The 9182-nt window shown below is 33.0% G+C and overlaps 1 pseudogene across 1 annotated transcript; it reads left to right on the top strand.

Moving 5' to 3' along the window:
* The first annotated feature begins 2730 nt into the window (after positions 1 to 2730).
* LOC114321788 (sulfite exporter TauE/SafE family protein 3-like) lies at positions 2731 to 6556 on the top strand (annotated as a pseudogene). The gene is made up of 10 exons (XR_014348470.1): positions 2731 to 2936; positions 3019 to 3083; positions 3405 to 3432; positions 3543 to 3634; positions 4070 to 4154; positions 4304 to 4354; positions 4561 to 4782; positions 5654 to 5747; positions 5898 to 6038; positions 6201 to 6556. The product of XR_014348470.1 is annotated as a sulfite exporter TauE/SafE family protein 3-like (transcript).
* The last annotated feature ends 2626 nt before the right edge of the window (positions 6557 to 9182 follow it).

Below are 9182 nucleotides of genomic sequence, written 5' to 3' on the forward strand. Positions count from 1 at the left end.
TAATTTTTAGTAAAGAAAATTTAGTGGAACTAGGGTAAGTATTTGTATTTTTTTTTTTCATTTTTACTAAAGTTTTTTCAAATTTTTTTTAAAAACTTTGCATTTTAGCATCTACTCGATTGCATAGACCAAATAAGTTATAAAATTAAAATGGAAAATAATTGACTAAAAAAAAAGATAGAGTTTTTAGTTAGTTGCCAAAACCCACCAAATTTTATTGATTGAAATAGAAAAACCCATTAATTTTATGTTGAACATCATCACCAAGGATAGATCCAAAGGATGGGGAAGTATATTTAGATTTTCAAATTTTGGGGATCCATCCTTAATCATAACAATATTAATTTATTTATTTTATACATGAAAAAAAACCATCTTTGGTCATCACAATATTAATTTTTTATTGTATACATGTAAAAAAAAAACCTTGGGCTAGCCAGAACGAACACGTTCACTGGTCTACCCAGAGTCCAAGCGTCGAACCCACCTTTCAACTTTACCATCATCCAACCACCTTGGTGCACTCGCTTAAGTCACCAGCTAACGCTACTCAACTCGGCAATTATTAGATGTCTCAATCACACCTTACATTCAAACATTATGGGTTGTTTTTAAACAATGTGCGAGGGGTTCACGATTTTGCTACTACCAATGTTGAAATTTTACACTATCTCTTTTCTAATGAGATTATGAACGATGTGGGATTGAGTTATGATTCTACTACAACCAGTGTTTAATCTCTACACTATCTCTTTTTCTAATGAGAAAATTTAGTGGAACTGGAGTTCATTTTTAATGAACTTTTTTCAAAAAATTTCAAAAAACTTTGCATTTTAGAGTCTACTCAACTACATGGACCAAATAAGTTATAAAAAAATGAAAAACAATTCATTAAAAATAAAAGTGAAAATAAGTTTGTGATATTTTTAGATCATTCTCGATACACAAAAAATGTAAAATCTTTGACACAAATTTAAAAAATATAATATTCAAAAGAAAAAAAAAATTGGTTAGTTGCCAAACCCACCAAATGTTATTGATTGAAATAGAAAAAATCAACATGTTTATGTTTTGTAATCATCACCAAGGACTGATCCACAGGGTGCGAAAGTATATTTAAATTTTCAAATTTTCAAGATCCATCCATGATCATAACAATACTAATTTATTTATTTTCTACATGAAAAATAAAAGTCCATCCTTGATAATCACAATATTTATTTTTTTTATTTTCTATTACAAAAAAAAGAAAAGAAAAAGAAGTGGTTGTCTAATGACTTAAACTAAAGCTATAGCCAGAGAACCTCCAAGTTCACTGTCTAGCCTAAGTTCAACTAAGCTGGGCACAACTCACAGGTTCACTGGTCTAGCCTGAGTTCAACTAAGCTGGCTGGGCACAACTCACAGGTTCACTGGTCTAGCCTGAGTTCAACTAAGCTGGCCACAACCTACAGGGTTCAACTAAGCTAGCTAGAACCTAGAGGTTTACTCGGTCTAGCCTGAGTTCAACTAGGCTAGCTAGAACCTAGTGGTTTAATCGTTTTAGCCTGAGTTCAACTAAGCTAGCTAGAACCTACAGGTTCGCTGGTCTAGCCTGAGTTCAAGCGTTGAAGCCATCTATCAACTTTACCATAATCCAACCACTTTGGTGCCCTCGCTTGAGTCATAAGCTATCGCTACTTAGCTCGGCAATTATTAGATGCCTCAATCACCCCTTATATTCAAACATTATGCATAGTTTTTAAACGATGTGGGATAAGTTTACAATTATACTACTACAAATATTTAAACTTTACACTATCTCTCTTCTAATCAGATTATGAACGATGTGGGATAGATTTACGATTCTACTACTACTAATATTTAAACTTTACAGTATCTTTTTTTCTAATGAGATTATGTTTCCTTCTCTTCTGTAGTAGCCGTCATCGTCCGCCACCATCACCGAACCGTCTTTTGTCTTACCCACCTACAAGGACCAACCACCATCCCCTCTCTCCCTTTCCTTTCTCTGTCCCAGCCAGCCACATAGAAAAATTTAAAAATGCTCTCATCTTAGTAAATCATTTTGGAAATCAACAAAAATAGAGGATGGATTTTAATTGAGAAGTTTATGTTGATTGTTATTAACCCGAAATGACATATCTAGGCTGCGCATAAATCCAAACGAAACTCTTTCTTGATTGAATTCAACCACATCAAAACCCGTGGGTTTCCTAGGGTGGATGGGTGATGGCAGCAGAGGGGAATTTTTCTTTAAAATATGTATGTCTAAATTTATTTTTGTTTTCTAAAATTAAAGGAAATGAGAGAAAAGAAGATGAATGAGTTGACTCAAGTCTGGTTTTGAATTCATTCTAAACAATGGAAGACATGTCTATGTTCATAAGTTTTTGTCAGTTCTGAAAGCAAAATATTATTGGAATGCGGACAGATGATATAATGCATTAACATGACTCCAATTTTCTTGGAGGTGAATTTTAGTTGTTTTGGCATTATTGAGGATTAAATATTCAGACTTCAGAGACAGTACAGAGGTTCACTGTGACATCAGTCATAGCTGAGGCAGTTCGCATGACTAAAGCTTTAAACTAAAGCTTCTTTTTTTTTTTTTTTTTCCTCTCTCAAATTGGTTAACAGCCATAGAAAGAAAATGGTCTTTCTTGATTTTACTTTCTGTGCTCCATTGAATTTCTCAGTTCTAATTTCATAGATTTGCATTATTTTCTGTTCAGGTATGATCATGGGTGCAGCAATCTCCTCTGTCTACTACAATCTTAAGCTGAGGCATCCTACACTTGATATGCCAGTCATTGACTATGACTTGGCACTGCTTGTCCAACCAATGCTCATGCTGGGCATTAGCATTGGTGTTGCTTTCAATGTGATTTTCGCTGACTGGATGGTCACCGTTCTACTAATTATTCTCTTCGTAGGTAATGTTCGGTTGCATTTTGAATAGTTCTTGCTATGTGTTCTGCCCTACTCATACTGTTGAGACTACATGGCGGTTTGCAGGCACCTCAACTAAGGCCTTTTTCAAGGGTGTTGATACTTGGAAGAAAGAAACAACAATGAAAAAGGTATCACGAGGTTCATGCATTTAAGAAGTAAAACGGAAGTTGCAAGTCAGTCAGAAAATGAGATCATTTCACTTAGTTTTCAGTTGTATCTGAAATGTTCTTTTTCTTGCTTGTGTAGGAAATAATTTGGCTTCAAAGAAAATATGCAATTTCAATTGTTTTTTTTTTTTTGGCAATTTTTTATTTCAAGCCATGCTGATTAAAATTGATGTAATATAATATGGGATTAGGATTTCTGCTTTTGTTTTCATATGGTGTGTGTGTGTATTTTCGCAACCAATCTTAATTCTTCCATTCTGAATATCAATTTTCTGATTTCAGGAGGCTGCCAAGCTTTTGGAGGCAAATGGTGAGTTGATCCAGTGTTCTTTCTATCTGACAACACCAAATAGATCCTCTTGCTTATTTATTTTTATTTTTCTGTTGTGGAATATCCACGCATATTTCCTGTTATATCAGGTAATGGTCATGAGGGAGCAGAATACAAGCTCCTTCCTGATGGCCCAAGCAATGGCACCAAAAAGGAATCCAATGGGACTACAGAACGAGAGGTAAGTAGCCTGTAACAAGCTGTTTACAGTTCCAAAGATCCCTGGGCAGTTTTTGGTGGATTGGCGGATTGAAAAATATTCTAACTAATTATCATATATTTGCATAATATATAACACTAATTTGTATAATATTTTTTAGATATATAACACAAAGTAATTTTACATAATATGTTTCATATATATAACCACTAATTTGTAATAAATTTCATATTTTAAATCTCTTTCACACTTATTTTTACATTGATATTTCATTGAAAGTTAAAAAATTTATATGTATTAACTTTAGCGGAGCGGAGCAGTTCGGTTGGCGGATTATAAATTTTAAAGTTTAAACTACGGTTAGCGGTTAGAGCGGTGCGAATTAATGCGGATCGGTGCGGTTTTAGCAGATTACGCGGTATTTTGCACAGCCCTAGACATGTATAAACATCACAGGTCAGTATAATTGAGAATGTTTACTGGAAGGAGCTTCGGCCTCTTTTTTTCGTGTGGGTTGCATTCCTTACTGCAGATCACCAAGGTTTTATCGTCTTCTTCTTTTTCTTCTTATTTCTCCTCATTTTTGATTTTATTTTTGTAAATATTTGATTTTTCCTTTTTGTACATCTTATTAGTTATAAGTTTTTTTTTGTTGCTTTGTTTTGTTTTGTTTTTTTCTTTTGAAAACAGAACTATACAGCCACTTGTTCAACAGCATATTGGGTCTTGAACTTATTGCAGGTAAATTTTATTATTTCACCCAAAAGTAAGAGATTCATGTAGTTTTTTTTCCTCTATTGGACTGAGTCTGTACATGTAAAAATTGCAACTAACTTGAAAGTTTCTGTTGATATTACGACAGTGTCAAAAAAAAGTTTTTAGCTTTACAGACTGCAAACTGGGTTTTCAAGCATCTATGTGAATTTATCTTTTCAATTGTTCTGCAGATCCCAGTTTCTGTTGCGGTAACTTTGTACGAGGCAATTGGCCTGTACAAGGGGAAAAGACAGGTTTCATCAAGAGGAGATACAGGCACTAACTTGAAAGCACACCAGCTGATCTTGTACTGCTCCTGTGGCGTACTGGCTGGTACAGTTGGTGGACTGCTTGGCTTAGGTGGAGGATTTATTTTAGGTCCATTGTTTTTGGAGCTGGGAGTCCCTCCTCAGGTAATTTGCGTCTTTCTTTTCTTTTCTTTTTTATTCAAAATTATGTGTTTTCAGTGCTTGCACTAAAGTGAAAAAGAAAAAGTAAATAAATAAACGAAAGAGAAGGGTAGTAGTAACTTTATATTTCACTATTCATGTTGGTTATCTTTTACTACTTAAATCCAGGTTAGAATAATATGGCTGATTCGTTGTTATGTATATCACTATTAGGTTTTTTGCCCTTCCCTTGATATTGCCTTATTATTAAATTATCCTGTTTGCTTTGTGGAAAATGAAATCTGTTCCAAGTGACATCAAAGAGAGTTTATGCTTCATTCATTTACCTTCGAAATACATTTCCACTATATCTAACATCGACAACAGGACAAGTCAATCATGATAATCTAGGATCTCAAATTTTTTTTTTTTTTGACTTTTTGTTTCCAGAATCTGTTTGACTGTTTGAGTAAGCCAGCGTAAATTAAAATTTTAACACAAACGGCCGAAGTTTTCTTTTTTGGGTCTTGTAAAAGCAGATTGTGTTATTTCTGGATTGTTGTAATAACTCAACAAGTTTGCAAATAATTCAGGAGTTGTTTGTATTATTAGGATATTTTTGAATAATTTGATATTTAATGACTGGATGAGGAAATTAGGTGTAGTATGTTGAACAAAACATTTCAGGGATAAAATTGGGAATTTAGGAAAAAGCATGGTGGACAGTGATTGAAGTTTCCAAAATGTGGATCTCATATAATCCCAAACTTAGACAGATGTTTAGATAGCGAAGGAAAATGAAATAACCATGACGTTGAAACGGTTCCTTGTGCTGTGTTAATTACAAGCATTTGCATTCTGTCTTGTCCTAAACTCCTTGAGAACGTTCGTGCAGGTTTCAAGTGCTACAGCCACCTTTGCAATGAGCTTCTCCTCATCAATGTCTGTCGTAGAATATTATCTTCTAAAACGTTTTCCAGTACCCTATGGTAAGTTAGTGTTCCATATTACTGAAACAGTTTTTATAAAGCAGTTTTCTGTTATTCTCTTGAGAAATCATCTAAAAATATAACGAGTAAAAGACTTGAGTTCCATTTGAATTTTGTTTGAATTGGATTATTTTTTGTGTGTTTGTGCAGCTCTTTACTTTGTTGCTGTGGCAACTGTTGCTGCTTTTATTGGGCAACATGTTGTACGGAAACTGATCATTATACTGGGAAGGGCATCCTTAATCATCTTCATTCTGGCTATCACGATCTTCGTCAGCGCAATCTCCCTAGGTGAGCTTCATTTTTCCCATTAGTTGGACTGGTGAAATTTCCAGGCAATAAATTAAATGAGTCTTCACAGCTTTACTGTTTTTGAAAGCATTAACTACAATGTGTATAGTCTACTTGTGAAATTCTTGAGTTCTTGACACAATTTATTTTTGTTTTTGATAGGTGGGGTAGGCATATCGAACATGATTGGGAAGATTGAGCAACACGAATACATGGGTTTCGAGGACCTCTGCAAATATGATGCTTAATTTGTCGTCGTCACCTCTTCTTTTCTCCTCTCACATTTAATAGGATTCCAAAGTGTCATAATGAGGCGGGCTCAGTATACAAGTCGGCGTTGTGCCATTATGCACGTTTGTGGGACGAATGAATGATTACATTGATTCAGCTCCACTGAAAATTCAGTATGTTTGCTTTCATATGCTGTTAGTGTCTTTCCGTAAGAAAAAATTCTGCTGTATTTGGAGCCGCAGTAGGAAAGATACAAAAGGAGTGTTTTCAGTTTTTTTTGTTTTTTGTTTTTGCAGACCTGCTTTGTTTCCCCTTCGCCAAACCAGGCCGACGCTGCATTCTGCACTACGCCACCAGATCTGCTCGGATCTGACCCGTCTCCACAGATCTGGCCGCTCTGGGTCTGAGGTTTCTTTGTTCTTCTTGTTTTGCTTTGATTTTTTTTGGTTTTTGGTTGTGTTCTTGGAGTCCATTGGTGTTTGTTTGTTGCCTACACCCTCTATGGTTGTTTCCTATGATGTATCTCAAACATGCTCAGACGCGCTCTAACGCTGATTGTTTATAATCGGTTCTGCTTCGCAATATGAGCACAAGCATAATTGTATCTAGATATTTTTATAATTTTTACTTTTGCGCTTCTTGTAATATTTTTACTTTATTTGGTGTATGTCTTTGATGAATAGACTTTGTAAGTGCCGTTATGGCTATTTCCTCAATGGAATTCTCTTGTGATCAAAAAAAAAAAAAAATCATCATTATAACTTTTTTTTGGTTCCTTTTGCGGCATGATATGAACAAACACCAATGATTACAGAATTTTTGTTGGCTCACATAGGTAAAAGTAGGTGTAGCGTAAGAATAATGTCAAATGATTTCAAATTGTAAGTTAATTACCCTTTACCTGATTATGATTTATTCCAACAGTATATCCTATCCAAGTTTTAAGTTAATTACACCAACGAAAAGTGGTCATCCAAATTTATAGGGAAACCTTGTTAGTTTCTATCTTTAGCAAACCAATAGTTTCTATCTTTGGCAAACCCTTGTGAGCAATAAGCATTATAAATAATATAAAATAATTTATATGTAGTGAAAATTATTTGAAGAAAGTGACTGTGACATGCATAATTTATTAAAATAACTAAACAATTATAATATGTAGTGATGGAGATATTTCAATAAGACTATAGTGGGCTCAAGAGACTATGTTGTAAGGCCAAGCCCACCTGAGAGGTGGTTGAGTCAAATTTAAGCCTCTGTTGGGGAAGGAAAGCTTGGGCTAAAATAGTTATATAAAACAAAATAGGTTATTTTAGCCTAATAAGACAAAACATCATATCTAACTCATAATTATTACATTCTTTCTCTCACAAAAAGCCAAAAAAACCAAAAATTCTTCTCAAACGAAACTTTTTAGCCCCATACTAAAATAGTTAAAAAGCCAAAAAGCTAACCCACTTCCTAAACGTTATTGATCTTGAAAAAAAAAAATGATATACATAAGTAAAATAAAAAAAAAAACAAAAAAAAAACGGATGAAGTGAACCGACTGAATTGATAGAGTTGTAAAGAGTGGCGATAAACGATTGAGGGATGGGATAGCAGAGGAGGGTATGAGAAGGGTGACTGAAAGTGGAGATAAGTGGGACGAGATGGAAGAGGGAGGGAGGGGGCAGATACAAAAATGAAAAAAATAAAATTTGAATATCATGTATTTGTAAAATTTATATACTTTTCATTCCTAGTGTAATTTTTTACTCCAAATTATGAATATTCATAAAATATGTGCACACTGATATGACTATGCACTCACAAGACATATATGTCCATGAGTGCAATTACAAAAACATAATTGCAATTATAGAGGGTATTTTTGAAAATTAAAAAAATAATAGTCACAGTCACAGTAATTTGAGTGTTGATTTTATATAATATATATATATATATATATTTTGTAATTTTTTACAACAAAATATTGTACTAAAATTTAGAATTTTATTTTAACAAATATTTTCCTAAAATATTATTAGATTCAGGTTAGGGTTAGAGAATAGATTGTGCTAAATTTAGAATAGGAAAAACGACGTGACTCAAATTTACATGGGTACTAGAGCATCTCCAACCCATTAGGCATATAATACTTGTTAGTTAAAATATCTAATATGACTCACTTTTTCAACTCTAATGTACTAAGCATATGATTAGGCATTTTAGTTTAACTCACATTCAGTAGTTACATGTAGCTAGCCTTTAAGTTAGGCAAAATGTATTTAATCGTTTAGGATCAGATCCATCTTTGTTGCTGATGTGACATTTTATAAAGTTAATAATATTTGAATGAATAGCTAAAATAAAAAAAAAATATGATTGGAATAAAAACATGATAAAGTTGATAGGTAAAATAAAATATATATTTTATAATAATATTTAGATAGGTAAAATGCGTATTATCATTAGAGATGCTCTAAAAGCATCAATATCAACTTTGTTATACTTAGTTTTGGGGTTATATTAGTCAGACTAGGTCTAAAAATATCTTTGCATCAAACTAGCTTCAATAAAGCAAATTTTGATATTGCTACAATACATTACTTAATTTAGCGATGTACTATATTATTTTATTATTTATTTTAAAGAAAATACATCTTTCATAAATGACCATCCAATTATCTACCCAATATCTCTTCTATATAGGCAATTTTCAGCAAGTAGTTGATCAACCGGTAGGTAGACTACCCAATGAAAATAAATATTTCATAAAATTAAACTTTAAATTAGAAAGACTGATAAAGTAAAAATATTAACTAAAATATAAAAATAAAGGGTGTGTTTGGTTTGTGTTTGTAGAGTAATTTTTGAGATAAAAAGTACGAAAATTTGTTTGATTTGTTTTTTTTCAAAAATAGTTTTAAA

Source organism: Camellia sinensis, chromosome 13 (genome assembly GCF_055761805.1).
Source record: "Camellia sinensis isolate YWXY chromosome 13, ASM5576180v1, whole genome shotgun sequence".
NCBI classification, from domain to species: domain Eukaryota; kingdom Viridiplantae; phylum Streptophyta; class Magnoliopsida; order Ericales; family Theaceae; genus Camellia; species Camellia sinensis.